Here is a 20714-nt window from a genome sequence, read left to right on the forward strand (position 1 = left end):
TTGAGCTAGACGATTGAAATACGATCTTTATACATAATCTGCATATTTATATCAAATTTTAAATAAAATTTATTCAGAGGAAGTTCGTTTGTTTGGCTGTTTAATTATAAGTTAACACAATAATTGCAAAACGAAGACAGCTAGATAAATAAAATTCGGTACACAGATTTAACATCTATAGTGTAGACAGCTGTAAACTTTTGAGCCAATTGCATCTGTGGGTTGACCGTCTGTCCATCCGTACTTTATGTAATATTTATATTCGGTAATTCAAAAACGCAGACTTAAATATAGCACATTTGATATGGGATTTTGTGATCACAAGTGCACTTTTGTGTCAAATTTTTGTTTTAGTTCTTGAAAAGAACGTGTCTAAAACAGAAGTTCGAATTTTGAATTCTATTAAAGCGTGCCAGGGATTAATCGCCAAATATCTCGCCAAGGATGATATGATAAATTCAGCAAAAATGCTAAATTCACGCTAAAAGGGAATATTACGTAACGTATATTACGTATGCCAATGCCATGTCAGGCATTCTCTGTCATAAGTTTATTAGAAACTGGTTTTAGGAAGCTTTTATGTTAAAAAAAAAGAAAAAACTGGTTTTATAAAGCTTTTATGTTAAAAAAAAGAATAAAATTTTGATAAAACATTTTCAAAGAATTGCAAAATTTTGAATTTATTTGTGAACGTCGTTCTGTTTTAATAAAAATCTGTTCTGTTTTTTGTCTCTCATTAATTTTAAACTAGAATTGTCAACAGTGCAAATATCATTTTTTTGATGATTTGATAATATTCTAAAATTTAATTAACTAATTCTTAAAATTTAATTTCTTGAACAATTTATTATGCAGGTTGTCCATACTATCGTAGTCCAGTAGTTAATTTCTATATCGTTTAAGCAAATATTTACTATAAGAAAATCGGTCTAAATGATGTAACGAATCATATTCCATATTGTTAAATATGATTCGTTAAATCATTAGAGTGTAATCGAAATTTTCATGCATTTTCCTTGTTCTAATTAATAAAATTCAATAAAAAAATTTGATATGCAATCATTGCAAATAAAACAAATTCCACTTTTCTGTGACCCCATTTGATGGAGTTGTGAGGCTTTGGATATTTTAGATTATATCAATGGCTGGCTCGAAAAACCATATATCAAGTCATGACACTCCTAAAATCGACTCTTAATTGACCTGATACAACGAAACACGAAATTTCATAACTTGGTCAGATCTGGTCACAGAAAGATGGAATTTTCTATTCTATATTCTTTCTTTCTATTTCTATATTTGAAATATTTACGTGCTGAGAATATTTTACTAAATATGATTAATATTATTGGGAATTGTATAAGAATTCATAATTTTTCAGCACTGCGTTTGTAGTTTCGAACATCGTAAAATATAATTTTTATATCATATAGAGTATTTTTCCAACGGGAAGTACATGCCTATCTCTAATGATTCTCAAAAATAAGCAATTGCACCCCGATTTAAGTGCATAACTTGTTTATTTTTTATACTTACTTTTTAGATACAAAATCATTTATTCTTAATTATATACCGTTTGTAATATGTCATTGAAAAATAATTTTAAAAAACATATTTACAGATCATTCAACAGATATTTTTCAATTTTCCTTTCATAAAAGATTAAAGAAGTCTGATATACAAAATATGTTTGACGATATCTGACTCAAAGTTTCTTTTTTCAATACTCATTTAATAATTCATTATCAGAGTTATCAGGTAGTGGTCCCTTTTTACTCTGCAAATGCTGCAATTTTAGATAAATCAATCATTAAAATTTCCATGGAATACAGAACTGTCTTCTTCATATTTCTTATGTGATGTCTTGTCATCATTTTTCGCAAACGTCAGTGCCCTGCGATTGAAGGTACTCATTTGAAAGGCGTTTATCGCGGCAAGTGATTCCCTGAGCGTCCTTAGGGACGGAGGGGCACCGGGGGACGGGGCGGTGGTTGGAGTCGAGCCAAATTCGAGGGCCGAGCAGAGGACAGGGCGTCCTCTGAAGGCATATTTGTTTATATTTTATGCGATGTAGACTCCACCAAGGGTCGTTAATAGTTTTATCTTTATTTAATGTCCACTCTCCTGGATGATGCTTTTCTGAAGCACATGTCCAGAATTCAGAAGAGCATTCTGCATTTTCATTGCTTAAATGATAATACTGCTTACTATTCTCTTCGTACTTTTTTATGCTAAAGAGATCCATTAGAATTTCTTTTGCTGCCATAAGCATATACATGATTCCACTCAATAACATAAAAGCTTTTCCATTTGTATAAGTGTTCAACCTTTCACCTTGTAAGAGAGCATTTACTTTTTGTATCATCTGTTTTTCTAAGCATTCGTATCTTATTGCAAAGAATATTTAATATATTCTTAGATAGACAGTTTATCGATGATTCCACTGAAGAATGAAAAAAAAAAATGATTATTTTCAAATAAGAAGGAATAAAAAGTTGTTTTCAAATTGCATTTATTTATTTATTTTATTTCAATGATACTTTCTAATAATGTATCTTGTTTTCCTAAACTTATACATGATTCCACACAATAACATAAAAGCTCCTCGATTTGAGTATCTAACCATTCACCTAGAAATAGAGTTTTTTCATTTTGAACTGTATAGTTTGTTTTTCAATAGGTTTAAAATGCTATATTCTTATAATGAATGTTTATTATTTTTAGGCTGTTTGTTCAGGCGTTTGCTGAAAAAAATAATAACAATGAAAAACAAATCCTCCTAATTCTTAAATAAAAAAAAATTATTTTCAAATCTAATTTTTTTAAATATTTTATTTCCGCATATTTTTAACATATTTCAATATTTTAAGGGAATGCAATTAAATTGCTCCTATTTAGAGAATTCTGCAGCTGTAACCGGTTAGAAGATTGATAACTAAATTGTTAGAAAGTCTATAAACCAAATGCGCTTATCCTCTTGCCCCCTAAAGAGTTAAAAATGGCCATTATGGGGTCATGTGAGCACAATATGTGAACTTCATGAAGGAAAATGATTAACATGATTTAAAAATAATAATTTCAAAATTGATTAGTTAGTTAATGGCTGTTATTAACTAGTTTGTTGGTTAATAATCAGCATGTCATCGAATGTGAAGGGGTGAAAAGGTGAAAACTATAACAATATGACTGTACTGACAGAGGGTAAAAAGACAAAGTAACTGAATTAGTACAAATATTCAAATCATTAAAAATTATTAATTGTGTGCCGAACCATGTAATGAAAATTGCTTAAAACCTTCGTGAAGATTTCAAGATGACGGACAGAGTGTTCTACATTTACTGCTCTAGTGTGACAACTTGTACATTTAGTGCGATAGACTCTTTTAGTAAACTTAGACAGCATAGTAAAATTTCCGCAATAAATGCCGGAATGTAAATCGGTTATTTTTCCTCGTTTATTATATAAAATTCTATTTAACATCACACATTCATCTTTTTGTAAATATACAAATACTTGTTTTTTCTATTCCTTAAGCAATGGGCATTATATGTTCTCCCCGGTTTAAATCTTTAATGCTTACCTTACGCTTAAATGCAGAAATACTTATTAATCTTTATTACTTGCTCTCAATTTTCATGTTCATTTATTACAAAATTGTGCTGCGCAGGGCCCCCTAGAATATATTTTTAACTATTTTATTTTGTATATTTTATTTGTTTTTGGAATTCTTTTAATGCATCTAGTGCATAGTCCACAAACATAATAAGTTTGAATAATTTATTAAGCAGCTTCATTAATAAACACTTATAGCTAAAGCGCACAATAACTTGATAAATTTTTCAATTGACATTTTGTAATTAAGGAATTAAATTATAACCGGACGATCAGTTGAAAAATATCACCTCAGAATTGATATAAAAAGTCTTCAATGCAAAATAAATTAAAAGAGATTCAAACTTCTAGTATATTATCGTAGTATGATAATATTCGAAACTTGATTCGTCTATATGTTATTTTTAAAATTTACTGTATTTATATTGTAGCGATAACTTGAAAATCAATTTAATATCATTGAAATGCATGTAAGTAAAAATCTAGGAACTTAATCAATAAAACGAATTCTTGTAAGTTGTTTCTTTTAATTTACTAAAATTTAAAAAGAATTACTTGAAAATAAAATTAATATGAATGTAAAGATTAAAAAAAATTATAATTTAAAAATGGTTTTGCTTCGAATATGCTCCGAATTATTGAGAAAAAAAATATTAAAATTCTGATAAGTTTTTGATTAAAGAATCTAAAATTTTGTTTGGAAAACCCTTTCTTAATTAAGAAGTAACTGCTCTATAAATTTAGTAGCTCTAAATCTAACGGTATGTCCTGTAGAATACTGAAACTATTTTTTCATCAATAATTCCATTAATACAATTTAACGATAATTTTCTACCCTATAAACATTATCATGCTAAAAACAGCTAAACCAAAAAGCTATTCTTAGCAAAGAATGCACTTTCAGTGCAAAACCCGAGCCATTAAAGCAATTTAGCAAGAAATTTTCTTTTAACTGAAAGTTCTTTCACCGAATCCTTAATGTATGAACTCATCAAAATCACTAATAAGGCGATTTCTTAAGTATAAAAAGTAGGGCAAAATAATTCAAATCACTTAAGACTCGAGAAAAAAAGTTTTTAATGCAGTATAACTTCTTTTTATTGCGTAAAACAAATTTTTTTTCGGCGGATGAAAAAATTTTTTCTAGAAAATTTCTCAGTGGCTATAAAACTCTTTTTATTAACCTCTTTAAAGTCTTTCTATCGCTAGGCACGTTCAGTAATCAATTTAAAAAATATTTCTTCTTTTTGAATTAATTTAAAAATTTTACTTAACTTTAAAATAAAAAGAACACGAGGCGAACTTTTTTAGTCATTATATATTGGGCACAAAAATGATGAGTGGCGAGAGAAAAAATTGTAAATATCATATCTGAAGCCAGTTTCAAATGCAACATTGCCTCTTTATAGAAGCAGAGATGATGTTCCAAAGCTAGAAAGAACTCTGATATTTTAAAACCACCTTATAGCGTGAAAGTCACGATTGTGCATAAATCTTTTCAAAAGAGATGACGTGAATTTGAAAGTTAAATGAGTTTGGCAGGGAATTCAACAGAAAGAGAGAAAAAACCATGTTTGTAAATGTAGCATTCGGTTGAATATTTGATAGCTGGTTGCTTGTGTCAAAATTCCTTTTCCCGCAAAAGTATGAAAATCATTAATCAAACTTGAAATCTTTGTTCTAGTTAGAGTGATTTGCTTTCTAAAATTCTTTATGGCATTCTTTTTAATTTTCTTAAAGCTTTTAGAATTTTATAGCTATACAGTGTGGTGATAAAATATCAGTTTATACTGTAAAAGGAGATAGCGAAACCAAAATAACAATTTGCTAATATAAAACATGCATTTGGAAATACCATGTTTAGATGGTAGGAGACCGTGTTCAGGACAGTCGATATCATTTAGACTAGGCATAAAGTATCATATACCGCTAGAATTTGCAATATCATGCACTGTTAAACGATTTGGAAATTTGAAAATATCCACACGATATATGAGGTTTCAAACAAATTGATGAATTGCCCGGTAAACGATTACCAACTATCGATTGCCGAATCAGTGAACTTCAGAGTGCTTGGCATCGACAGTTTTGCAAAAGTGGATACTTCAATGCTGACAGATGTAATGTATATCTTATAATATTCTTTTCTCTTCGAATGGAAGAAGTTATTCTAAATTAAATTGAATTAAATCCTTCTACAAACATGGAGCAATTGCACATAAGCTGAGTCTGAGTGTTTCCTTAGAATGCAAGATATCATATGACAACAGCTTGCCCTCATTCATTTAAAGACAGAAAAGGCTTTATAAAATAGTGAATTATTCGTGTTTGCAGAAACACTGAAAAATCCTTTTCGCTCAGTTGCTAATGAGCATGCTCATATATTAGCCAGTGCGGTTATTTTATGGTGTAAACTATTCATAGAAAGCTCGCCTGTTTCCACTTGCAGATACTGACGTCTGATAAATATCTGCAATTATATGAGGTAAAATTACCACTTGATTTATGTTGTATGTCTTTTAGAATCTTGTTAATTTACACAGATTGTATAGTGTGTTTCTTCACAACTTGGTGTTTTGTAAAATTTCTGTTTTATGGTAAATGTTGGAAAATTAGTATTTAGACTACGCAATAAAGTATAACTTAAATGGAAAATGAAATAAAAAGGAAAAATACATTTATTTTTAGCAAAAATAGGGAGCAATAAATTTGTTTTCATGTTCTATTCAAACAGAAATTAATTTGCTATTTTTCTTGAAAATACCAGAAAACTAAATTTAATAGAGATATAGGGAAAGTTGAAATTAATGAGAAGAATTAAGCCGCAAATTTGAAATTTGTGAAATGCTTTTAAGGAAAAAGAATTTTTGGTTTGGTGTTCCATTTATTTGAACTTAATATTAATCGCATTTAGTTTCATTTTAATAAGAGAGAAATCGTGTTTTTATTTTATTCGATAGTCTAACGTGATGTTAAAATTTTCGATGATAACGAAGTGTTGACTTTCATCATCATTTCCTGCACACTTTCCTCTTTTCCTGAAAGAAAACATGTCTTGCTTACATCTCATTTTTTACTTTCCCATACGAGAAATATAGAGAAAATATTGTAAGAATAAAAAAAAAATGACGAATCTTCTCTGAGTTCTAAAAATATGTTTATGGAATTATGTCTGTCTGTGAACACGATAACTCAAAAGCAATTTGAAATCAATGGATGAAATTTTGTATGTAGACTTTTGAACAATTTTGTAGGTTACTTACTAATTTTGAACGAAATTCATTCGGAGAAAGTTTGATTATCTGGCAATTCGATTATAAATGAGCTTGATAATTAAACATCATAAAGAGCCAGAAAGATAAAGATTGATAATCTAAAATATAGATTCTTATTAGATTTTTAATTAAATATCTCAAATGATTGACCGTCAGTCTATCTGTACTTTCGTATGCATGCAAACGCAATGACTTATAGCGGAATGACTTAAACTGATAAAATTCGTTTTATAATCTTGTGACTAGAATTGCAGTTATAAGTGAAATTGTGATTTCAGTCGGTTGGACAAATGTGTCTAAAATACGTACTGGCACGGTATATTCAGTAAAAATGTTAGATTCAGATATCTATATTTCAAAATCATTTTTTGCCAATTTTCACATCTTTACTCAAGGTCCACAATTTTATGCTGGGGGACCTATATTATTTAAGACCTTTACTGACAAGTATGGGAGAAAGTTTGGAGGATGCATTTGACATCGGTTTTTAGTATGAAACGAGTGCTGAACGTTCTTTTCTTCTTTTGATTATCCAAAAAATTCCATGCAATCAAATAAAGAGCTTTGCTATGCAAATTTCGAAGTTCAGAATTTAAAAATGAATCTTCCTTAACTATATTAATTGCTTTTAAATAAATGAGCAACAGATACATGAACATTTCAGAGGCCATTTAATTCTTAACTAGAATTATCACCGGTTATATTTATCCTTTAATACTGATTATAGTTGTTAAGAGAAATTTGACCTCTCGAAATTTCTTAGTTATTCCGTGAATAAACTGTTATATAAATTAAAGCAAAGTTTTTTGTTATTTGGAATTATTCACTTGGTTTTATGGTTGATGAAATTGGAATTTTATAATCATTTTTTTCTTTCTTTTCCTGAGATGCTAAGTTTTGAATTTTGTGTACTCAGCTATTCTCGATGATGTGAATCTGTTTCAAAATTTTCAAAACTTATTTATTTATCTAATCAACACAATTCAGTTTTGAATCTGACATGTGGCGACACCTGGTAGTGAATTTCAGAAAAAAACAAATATTGATATTAAAAAGCAATAAATAAATGTAATACATTTTTTTGTTTAATATACCAAAAAATTGATTAAAAATATTTTTACTTAAAATTATTATTATTAATGTTCGTAAATAAAAAGTTCAATCTGCAAATTTAAAAATATTCATTGCAATTTATAATTACAAGTAATTACAGTATTTTCCCAACATTTTGCTGGATAATACTGGTATATGTTACTCGCATTCTCAACACTAAACACAATGTATATGTTTCTCTTTACTGAACAAAATAATTATCATTTTATGTTTACATATTTGAATGTATTGTTTAAGTTATACATATGAATTATTAATTTATTCATAAAATAATCTGCGAAAAAGTAATATAAATAAAAATCGAAACAACTCTGACATATTCCAGGTATAAGAATCTTGAACCCTGACTTTTGAGGGGCTTATTCGAATGCTGAGAAGATATTTGAGCGGTAAGAGCAACTTGCGAGAATCGTCTGCTCATAGTTTCAGATTTTTCTGCTGAAATCAAAGAAGAGAGATTTTCCAAAAAGTATTGTTTACCATCGCATTTAAACAGCCATTTTTTCCAAAGGGAAAAAAAAAGAAAAGAAATAAGAAAGAAATATCTTCAGTAGCTTAGGAATCCGTTCTCTTTCGTTTTCTCTCTTTGTTCTACGAAAGAGGATTAGATGTCCTCAGACAAGAGACATCGCATAAAAAAAGTGAAACGATGCACATATTTCCAAATAAAAATCATTTCAGGAAAAATACGAGAAATAGAATAGAAAATTGGGAAATAAAAAGTATATTTTTTGGTTAAAAATACAGTTTTTAAAAATGTTTATCGAGATCTGAATTCGCGACCTTTTATGATTCGTTTATCTCTTGGATACTGAAAATGTAAAACTTTTATATGTTAAAATTTTTTACCTTTTTAGTAATAAAAAAAAGAAATTGAATAAAATTACATAAATTTATGTGTTTTATCATTTTTGTACAAATTAATACGTTGAAAAAATCATATATGTTAGAAAAGGAAAAGGAAATGGAAAAAATGGAAAGAGCTTATATAACTACAATTATATTTTACTGTTTATTGATTATTCACTGTAGTTTTTTTATTTAGATTCATACATCATGCAACTTCCAGATTGACAGACTTATGCGAAAACTCGGATTTCAACTCTTGCGGAATGAAATTTTATCGTTTTTTGAGATTATCTAATTTTTTATAAAATAGTTCTACAATATTTTTAATACATTAAGCATTTTATTGTTTTCATTTTATTATACAATTAATCATACTTATTTTACTTCTGTTTTGTAATACATTTGTCAAAATTCATTACTTAATGTACTATTTTTTTGTTCCAAACCTGTGTCACGTCTGAATTTCTCTGAAAATGTCAAATAATCCACCTATATGAGTATACAATTTATTGCATTGGTTTGGCATACCTAAATTTGGAGTTAACATTTAAGCAAAAACTTAAATTTATAAAAAAGAAAAATATTTTTAATCTTAAATTTTTTTTTTAAAATATGGTGATGAAAAAAATTTATAAATTAACCTTTCTTGTCTAGTCAAGCTGACAAAATAATTATAATCTTTTGCTAAAAGTATTACATATTTATGTAATTTAATATATAATTCTTTGTTTGATATTAAAAATATATCTTTATGAATTAATCTTAATTATAAAAAGTACATAGTTTATTTTTCTGGTAAAGGACGTATTTAGTGCATTGCAGTTACTATTATTATTTTAAAGATAAAATATTTTAGACATTCAAAAATTTCACCTCTAAAGCTTCATTGTTAATTTAGTTTGCCTTTTCATATAATTTGCCTTTTAATGCAGAAGTGAGAACCTAATAGAGTTCTGCTGACAATAAAATAAAAGCTAAATAATTTTACACTTATTTAATTATTTTATTTTACTTATTAATAGTTTTTGTTTAAAAAGTGATTGACTTCTGAAAATAATAGCTTGATCTCATCTTATCAATTACTATTCTTTCCAGAAATACCATTGACTTCGATGTATTCCAATCCCTTTCCAAACATATTTATATGTAAAGAATCAATTTTTCCAAATATTGTACGTAGAATTTCAGAGTTGCATTATTTCATTCGGAGAGTTCATCTTATTAATTTAACAATGCATTTTGCTGCAACTGCAGTCTTTCCTGATTGTCAGCTAGATTGTCTTAATGCAAGCTTGAGGCTTGAAGTGATGAATAAGAGGAGGAAATTAGATTCCAGAAAATATCTGATATGTTAGCTTTCTTCTCATTAATTCTGCCAGAGGACAAACGACAGTGAATTCGAGTTACATATAAGTGAGGCGCTTACTTCTTTATCAACTCTCGTCTTCATCAACTACCATCTGTTTAAAAATTTTAATATTTGGTAATGCTCCAAGAAAGATAAGAAAGCTAAAGTAAAATAGCTTTACTAAAGTAGTAAATTAATTTACCATATCATGTCTTCCATATTTGCAATAATTATTTTCTCGGTTTGTTTAATTGCGCCTATGCTAAATAAGAATAGAAAATCGTAATTATTTTGGTGACATCTTGATTATCAACATGATTATTTCTTAGCCCCATTGAATTAGGTTTCCATAATTCTATTTCCTTAGTTTAATTTGTTGATTCATTTTTATTCGTCCTTGTAACAATTATTTAACGTAATTGCACAAAGAACATTCAGTAAATGGATTCTTTAACAGAAAAACAAAGAATATTTCAGCTAATAACACGTACGTAACATTTTCAAAATTTTATTAACACTGCATTGGTAATTAATTAATTTCTCATTCTATTTTAGAGGGAGCGATCTGCAAGTGATATTTAAAAGTTTAGGAAGAGAAATTCCATACTAGTGTAAAATAATACATTATGAATTATATAAAAAACATACAAAACGAAGAAATAATATTTAATATAAATAACGTAAGGTTAAAATGTAGAAAATAATCTTTGAAATTCAAAGATAAAAATTAAAATTGTAAAATTATAAAGTTCTTAAAAATTAGAATTACATTATAATTCGAATCGCAGCCAGGATATTTTTTTAATTTAAAAAAATGTATATAAATTTTCTTTTTTTAAGATATTTAATGTGATTTAATTTCCTTATAGGGTTGTTTTCATCACTTCAGAACTTCACGCTTTTTGTTTAGATCTCCAAAATGTTTGATAAAAACATTTATTTCCTATTCTTTGATCTGAGAAAAAGACCTTTTCAATTTTTAATGCTCTTTATAATAATTTAAAATTAATTTTCGCAAGTTTTAAAAATCTTTGCAAATTAATCCTTTTCGTTTTTCTCTCTACGCTACCGGTCATTTGCCGCAAAGAATCTCGCTCTTTCAAAAGAAGAGGTGGAAGTTCATTAAGGAAGGCAAGAGATTACTTCTCTTTTTTCCTCCTCTTTTATGATGAATGCTGGATCACGGGACTTCCCATGATAAAGGGGGTGGGGGAAGGAAGGGAAAGAAATATGCTTCGCTCCACATTATGGCCCCAGATTCTTCTCTTGGGCCACAGATAAAATTGCCCCGAAACTAGCTGAAAGGGTGAATCTTTCTCCTCTACAGACTAATGCCATATGCGCTTTCCGATTTCATTTTTATAGACTTGCAAGACGCTGTTCAGATTATTAAAACCACTTCTTTTAAATGTAAGTGTATGTTACAAATAGTCATTAGATAAAATTTATCACGAAGTTGCGTGCTAACAGACTTTGTTGGTATCAGTTTTTGTATTTATTGAGCTGCTTTATTATTAACTAGCCGATTTTGGAGATTAACTGATTCGGGGAGAATATGATTGCGTTTAATTTCGATTAAAAATCATCAACGCATAAACTCATGTTCATGTTTGACTCAACAAAGTATTTTTAAGGATCCAAGTAAATATCATGCCCATGTTGATTCCATAGCTTTACAATGATTATGTTTACTGTGTAAGTAAACTTTCCTAATGGAGTCAAGTCCCATGACATCATACAGCCTGAGTAAAAACTTTAAGGCCAGTAAAAATTTTTGAGAAAATGTAAAATGAAACAAAATGTATTCAAATAATATTAATTATTAAAGTTCATTGATAAGAAATAAATGCCATAAACATAATTTGTAAGTACATAATTATGAGAAACATGTGGTTATTTAAAAAGTTAGTATTTCTGCCTGAGTAAAAACTTTAAGGTCACCAGTCATTTTTTTAAAAATAAATATAATATAATCGTGTAATTACCATTGCAACTACTAGCTTGTGACAACGCTGCAATTTTCATATTTGTCATACGTTTCTTCGAAGTATTGGTGATCTTTGTGAAGATGGCGATGGGTAAGAAGTTAACTGATCGTGAGAGAGGACAGATCGAAGCTTTGTCTTCAACAGGAATGAGTAGTCGTGCTATTGCGATAAAGATAGGAAGATCAAAGACTGTAGTCAACAGTTTTTTAAAATTGAAAGACAATTATGGTAAAAAGAATACTGGGGGAAGACCTAAAGCTTTGTCCCCGCGTGATGAAAGAAGAGTTTGCCAACTTGCATCTACTGGAAAGTACTCAACCGGGAAACTGATTCCGACGACAGGTTTAAAAGTTTGTCAAAAAACGATTTATAACCCAATTAGAAGGTCTGGAAGGTTCACTTATACAGCAAATTGACGAAGCCTCAGTTACTGCAGAGACACAAAATAGAGCGTTTGAACTTTGGCCAGAAAGTCATGACCTGGGACAACCAATGGATAGAAATTATTTTTTCTGACGAAAAAATATGGAATTTGGATGGACCAGATGGCTGGAATTTCTACTGACATGATATAAGAAATGAAAAAGAAATATTCTCCAAGCGCCAATTAGGTGGAGGATCTGTCATGACTTGGGGCTGTTTTGCTTACAATGGTGTGGGCTCAATTGCATTCGTTTCAGGTAGAATGAATTCACAAGGATACCAAAATGTCCTAACAAATCATCTTTTGCCAAATGCCGAATGTCTTGCTGGAGAAAATTGGAAATATCAGCAAGACAATGCATCGATCCATTCGAGTAACAGCAAAAAAATTTGATTCCAAGTCAACAATGTTGAAACTGTGAAATGGCCAGCTAGATCACCTGACCGCAACCCAATAGAGAACCTTTGGGGTGACTTAGCAAGAAGAGTTTATGCAAATGAGAGACATTTTACATCAACAACAGAGCTGAAATCTATTATCGAAGATGAATGGTATAAAACCGACCCCACCCTTTGTCAAAAACTCGCTTCATCCATGAAAACAAGAATATTTGAAGTAATTCGAAGAAATGGCTCCTACACAACCTTCTAAGATTTTGCAATTTTTTTCTTATATGTTATTTTCTATGTTGGCCTTAAAGTTTTTACTCAGGCTCAAATATTCATCTGTATGTTCTGTAATATTTTCTAATAATAAAATATTTGCAAATTAATTTTTCTACTTTTTTTACTTTTATTTAAACTCAATAATTATCTATCAAATGGTATTTTAATTCCTCAGTTTATATGTTTCCATTTTCTCAAAAACTTTTACTGGCCTTAAAGTTTTTACTCAGGCTGTAATACAAGAAGTAGAGCTAAACCAATTTATTAACTCAACTCTAAATTGAGAACACAGTGACTGACAGATCTTCTGCTTTTACACTAGCAGGGAAAGTTCCAGAATACTTTTCTGGAGACAGTAAGAAATGTCCAGAACACTTATCTGGTAAACTAAAGAAATGTCCAGAATCTTCTGGAACATGAAATAAAATGAAACATAAAATCACTGAATTAAATATTTACACAAACTGTGAATCGTACTGTCTCAAGCGGGATTCGAACTTACGATCTTTTGATTATGAGATCAGTGCTATGACCATTCGGCCATGGAGAATCGACTGCCGCTTTTCAATGCGGCAATATCATAACAAACATCTACCAAATGCCCTTACTCATATATTATCCGATACTGTAAACTGACTTTCTTATTTCAGAAATTAACTGATCAGATAGTAAAAGGAATTTTTCTTTTTTAACTTTCAGAATGAGAGAAGTTGAAGTTAAATTTTACTGGCTTGTGCTATTTGGAAAAAACAAGGCTTTGGCAGTAAACTTTTAAGCAGCAATAAGAGAAAATTGGGTATTTTAATATATAATGAAACAATAATAATATTTTTCTATCCAACAATGAAATGCATTTTTGAAAATTATCCAAAAGATAATTTTTTTAAAAATTATCGAAGTTTAGGAAACATTTGTTTTGCAACTACATTATAAAAATGGCAAAAATAAAAAATAATAGTAACTGGGGACAAAAAATAAACATTTTTACTTTCTGTATTTTCTTCCTTAAAAATCATAACTAATTGACTTTTTCAAAAAAAATTGAATTGTTTCAATTTCGAAGTCACTTTTACCAATAACTTTTCAATATTGTTCATAAACATAATACACAGTTTTCATATACATCACAAACATAAAAAAAATCTATAGCATTAAAAATATTTTATTGATATTATATGTACAATAAATAAAAGAATGTGAATTTCTTGAAGTTTTATTTAATTGAAGACAAGGAATATGTTGGAGACTATTGATTATGCAATGCTTGTCAAGTATTTTATAGAAATATTTTCTAGGTTTTCATTATCTGAGCTTAAGTTTCCATCGCAATGATGCTATTTTAAAGGTAAAAGAATTAAAATATTTATTTTTAAACTGGAATTACTTTTTAATTCAAAGAGATCAACCTAAAAAATTGCCATGGAAGTCTTAAGTAATATATATGTCATAGGATTTCAAATCAAAACGGTTTTACTTAAAATTTTGTTTAGAAATGTTTAGAAAAATAAGGAAAGTTTTAATGAAAAATAAAGAACATTTTATTGGCAATTAATGCAGGTTTTTTTTTGTTTATTAAAAATTTTCCAGTTATAGAAAGGATTGTTTTATCATTAATGTTGCCATCGCAAATTAACGAAAGCATTATAGATATTTTAAATCAATTTATCTATTTGTCTTTGAGTAACCACTCGCAATTCTTGATAAAATTTTGAATCATTCTTTAAAATTTTTTAATAAATTTGGTTTCGACAGTTGCTAAAACATTGCTTAAAACAATTTGTAACTATACTAAAAGTAAGAGAATGAAAACCATTTTGTAGAAAATCATGTTTTTGTTTTAATTAAAATTAAATTTATACACCATAATAGGACTTTTATAATAGTCATTTATTTAAAATTATTTTTTACACTGGATATGCTATGCATATTTCTTTTTAATGAATTTATTCACTTGCCCATTCAAATGGACTTTAGAATTAAAAGCATTTTTACTTCATCTCATATGTTGCTTACATCATGTAACAGTCCTCAACTGATTTGATATTCGACAATTGTAATAATTTATATTATTTTATAAGCATTTGTTATGTTAAAAATACTTATATTCTGCTCACAAATATTGAAGTATATTATTTTAGTGACTGTTTCGTGATAATTAACTAAGAAGTTAATTTTTTTAAAGAAAAGAATGAAAATATTTTCATAATGAACTACACCGGGTGTATCAAGTTGTTTAAAATAAAATCTATTCAATTGATGAAGCAGTTTATTTGAAACCAAGCAAGTTTTCACGAAAACAAAATGAGAAAAGAGGTACTTCCATGTCATCTCCTCTCTTTTTGGGCTAGCTTTACCTACTTAATTATTGTTATAATTTATCCAGCGTTAACAGCTGTCTAGGAGTATTAGCTTGTTACTCTTGACAACTGTTTGTCGTTTGTTTTAATATTATCACTCTTAGAATGTGTTATTTGATGTAAAATCAAACAAATGAACATGAATACTTGAATGTGGAATTGAGTTAAAACATAAAATGTACCTGAAAGAAATAGAGTTTATAAATTGTTTCAAAACTCTGAATGAATATGAATTTAGATATGCATATTATATATGGCTTTAATTAATCACACGTAAGGACTTCGACCAGACTTTCAGTTTAATATTATCTAGAATCTTTTGTCACGTGTCAGGATAGTTCGTTAATTTCAATGTCTATGTTATCTTCTAGACATTGTTTCATTCCTAATTTATATATTTAGATTAATGGAACTAACAGTCCTTTCAATCCTGTACATACATAATACAATTTGTCGGTAACAGGAACACATATTTCATGATGTCCATATAAAAGTGATACTTTGATGGTGGTGGGGGATAATCTCGTGCTCTTTAATACACAGGCATCTAATGGTTTCAAACAACTTATACATTAAGAAAGTCAAGGTCACTATGATAGTACAATTAAATTTTCTAAATAAAGCATTTCCAACTATTATAATTGAGGCATATTTAGCATGCAGACAAATTCACATGTGGCACACCCTGGCTGAATAGAAATGTTATTGATAAGGTGGAGAAAACTTAAGATTACGTTCAAAAGATTCCGATAAGTTTCAAATATTTTTCACATGTAAAAAAAGCAAATTTTCACAGAACTAGCAAATACTATAGGGGAACTGACTGGTCAGAAACAATTTCAAATTCATCAGGCTGTCAGAAGTAGAGCTTGTGAGTAGCGCTTGATTACAGGTTTTAGGATTTTCAGTCGTGTGTGGCAAAATAGCGAATTTAGATCAGAATTGAAGTGTTACATTTTATGTGGTACTAGGAAAAACTTTCAATGTAATAAATTGAACTGAAGTGTATGAGTGCATTTATGCTTTAAAAAAGCCAATGGAGTAATTAAGTTGATGAAAGATCAACGCAGTTATCAGATGTCCATCTTTTGAACTTTCAGAATTTGTTGCTTTAAACATTCGGAATGATTCTGTGAGATACAAGTAAATAAAGTTTTGGAAGATTAATTGTTGTTTATATTCCATCTCGCTAATTCTCTGGCTCATTAATCCCTTCAGTTGTTAAATCGTTTATCCAAATGTCGCTCTCCCATATTTCGGAAACCAGTTCAACATCATGATCTCACTTCATGCGACTTTTTCTCTTATTATATGAAAACTTTGCTTAAGGAACTATTCTCAAACTATTTATTTTGCTTTGAACTATTCTCAAATTCTTAAGAAATCAAGAGTGAGCACCGTCGAAGGTACTGGAAGAAATAGCAAAAGGTTGCATGTAATCAGCATTTATATCTTTTTAAATAATGCACATTTACACCTAGACAGATATTTCGACCGTAGCTAAAAGAAACCAGTTTCTTTTTTCTACTCATATTTTCGGTAATAAGATGAACAGAAACTTTTTGAAGTGAACCAGTACATACAGTATTTCACTTATATATACAGTGTCTGTCTTTTCTTCTTTAACAAACTCTCTTACAGTAAAATAATAATTTTAATAATAGCAGAATGGAGCATTTTTCAATAAACATTATTTCAGAGAGATGTTGAAAAATGACTCAACTAAGAATACCCATTCGTGTCGACAAGTCGTTGTTTTCTTTTCTCCTAAGAGACATTCGGGGAGATAGCACCCTCAGTGATGCTAATTATTCTGTCAGAGCTGTCTTTTAAGACTGCTTTCTCTCATAAATTAAATTTCTTTTGTTTGATATCGAAAGCTTACATAACAGCTTCATATTTCCTCAAAGGACATTTTTCTTTAAATAAGTGCGCTATTTTCATGTGGAAGTTTGACTAAAACAATTTAATGTTAGCTTTTGTTGGAACAAGTTGTCGCTAGAAAATTTCGAGTTAATAAGAGAAAACATTGTTTTTAAAGAAATATATGAATTTATTCTATTAAGCCTTACGTAACAATGAACATTCAAAATTAATTCAGTAAATAATAATCTTTTTACTTAAGCGCATTTCATGATCAAAACTAATTTTGAAAGATAATTTACTAATATTTTAAAGTGAAGACATTCAAGTTTTCTTCACAGAGAATATATATTTATATATACAGTGGATAAAAAAAGTATTGGCAATTGCCTATTAATGATCATATTTTCTAGCAAAGTATGTTTACAAATTTTATTTTAACATAGCGATTACAAAAGGAGAAAAGACAATCAAATATAACGAAATGTTCATTTAAATATGTTTTTAGTCAAAATCTAAGAGAAAATCCAAAATTTACATGATAAAAAAAGTATTGGCAAAATTATGAAATTGACAAAATTATGAGCGAAAACAAAATCAGTATATGTTTAGTACTTTGTATGCATACCTTCTGCATCTATAACAGCTTGTAATCTATTTCTCATAGAGGAAACTAAGGTCTTTGTTGTACTGTTGAGAATTTTGTGCCACTCTTGCAAGAGTAAACGTTTGAGGTCGTCTTTACTTGAAATTTTATGTTTCCTAATTTCTAAATCCAGCAGGTGCCATAAATTTTTAATTGGATTGATGTCAGGCGATTGAGGTGGGGGTTTTAACTGGTGAGGAGCATTGTAGAGTAGCCATTCACGGGTGAGATTCGCTGTATGCTTGGGATCATTGTCGTGTTGAAAAACGAATGATGTTCCCAAGCCAAGATTTTGGGCACTGATTTTTAAGTTATGGCGCAAAATATCAATGTATGTACTTGCTGTCATAATACCATCAATAAAATACAGGTTGCCAACTCCATTAGCTGCCATACAGCACCAAACTAAGACATTGCCTCCACCATGTTTTACAGTAGCAGTTAAATGTTGCTCTTCCAATTCAGTATTTGGCCTCCTCCACACATATCGTCGTCCATCACTGCCGAAAATGTTAAACTTTGATTCGTCGGAAAAAATAACTGTGTTCCAAAACTCTTCGGATAAATCAACGTGGGATTTTGCGAAATCTACCCTCTTTCTCCTATTTATTTGTGAGATGAATGGTTTCTTTCTAGCTGCCCTTCCATAATAACGTCCCTCATGTAAAACATTCCGTACAGTCTGTACGCTGAAAGTCTTATGCGAAGTGAAAGCAACATCTTTAGCTATCTGGGGTGCTCTTATTTTAGGGTTTTTCTTAACCTTGTTAATAATGGCACGTTTTTCTTTTGTAGAGAATATTCGAGGTCGTCCACTTCTTGTCTTATTTTCCGTTGATCCTGTTTCCTTGAACTTTTTTACAACACTTCTGACAGTAAATAAACTTATATTCAACTGCACTCCTATAGCACGATAAGTTAAACCTTCATTTCTGAGTCTAATAATCATGTTTTTCACACTAACGTCCAACTCCTTCGATTTCGAAGTCATTTTACTGCAATAATCGCAAAATAATGCATAGACACTTTTGGAGTAGTTTTGCAGACTTTATACCGGTAGAGTTTCTTATCAGTCGAAACACGTGACTTCAATGCAACAAAATTTGCATAGCAGTTAAAACTTTGCCAATATTTTTTTGACATGCAAATTTTCGATTTTGAAAGAAAAAATCGTAGAAAATGCAAATTAAAATAAAAGTTTTACTATTTTTATATATCTGAGATGTCTTGTATTTAATTACGACAGCTAAAATTGCATAACATTTTATTTATTTGTCAGTATGAATAAATTAAGGCAATTGCCAATACTCTTTTTACCCACTGTATAAATGCAACTTTGCTAGAACTTTCATAGATTTCATTTTGTTTTCCATTTTTATTTTCTATTTATTTTTTAACTTTAATCTAAAGCATATAAAAGGAATAAATTCATTAAAAATAAAAATGAGCATTACATTAATATAAAAATAAGTTTGTATATCTGAAAACTCTTTCCACAGTTTTTAGAGACCTATGTATTTAATGTATTTAATTTCTTCGTTGGCAATTCATAATTACATCTAAATTTGTTTATAATAAAATCAAATGAATTCGTTCAAGGCAAATACAAAAGCAAAAGGATTAGCGAATTCGATAAAATAATGAAGTTCAAATAGTTTTTAGTGGTTAGGATTAAATTTAAATGTTTTGCGCACCCAATGGGAAAGCGTTCAGCTGACAACAATTTAGTAAGGCATTCTTGCTAATACCATTCGTTTCAGAGTTATTTTAAAATAAAAATATAAAATGTAAAAATATAAAAGTAAAGAAAGAACTATATTTAAAGAAATAAATTTAATAAAGTAAAGAAATATATTTAAACTAGAGGATAATATAGTATGGATTTTAAAGACAAAATGGATATGAAAATGTCTTATAATACCTAACAATGTAAAAGATGTAATAAAAATTGTAGATTATTCTAATATTTAATGTTTAATAACTCGGGTAGATTTGGTGGCAGAATTGGGGCAAAAGATTTTCTTTTATTTATTAGTTGGCGTGTTAAGATTATTTTACTGAAGCATGAACTCTTTATTATTATGGTTTGAAGGCGATTATGTTAATATATTCAACTGGCCTTCTAAAAATACTAAACTGATATCAATGCGAAACTTAAGGATCATTACCGATTTGGAAATTTGCGCTGTAGGAATAATAAGTATCAGTGAAGAATTAAAAATGGAATAAAAATAATTTTTAAAAGAACACTTTTCTTTGCGTCTTAAAAATATAATTTAAAAAATTCTTCTTATTATTATTTTGCATTTAATGTATAATTTATTATTACAAGTCAATAAATGAAATATTTTTTTCTCGAAAATAATGAGTGGTGCAATTGGAATGGAATCAAAATTAAAAAATAAATTGATTGAATCATAAATAAGTTTTGAATATAATTAAAATATTTTATCTACATAAGAAAATAGCATTGCAAAAGAATTAGAAAAATATAACAAATCAAAAAGTTAATTAAAAGAAGCTTTAAAATTCCACCTTTACAAAGATGAAAATGTCAAGTTAAATAAAAGCTT

The 20714-nt window shown here is 28.8% G+C and overlaps 1 protein-coding gene across 1 annotated transcript in view; it reads left to right on the forward strand.

The window, feature by feature from the left end:
* The window catches only part of LOC129968431 (uncharacterized), a 134437-nt gene that overhangs the window by 34929 nt on the left and 78794 nt on the right, over positions 1-20714 (forward strand). The gene's annotated exons all lie outside the window — the stretch shown is intronic.

Source organism: Argiope bruennichi, chromosome 1, assembly GCF_947563725.1.
Source record: "Argiope bruennichi chromosome 1, qqArgBrue1.1, whole genome shotgun sequence".
Taxonomy (NCBI): Eukaryota; Metazoa; Arthropoda; class Arachnida; order Araneae; family Araneidae; genus Argiope; species Argiope bruennichi.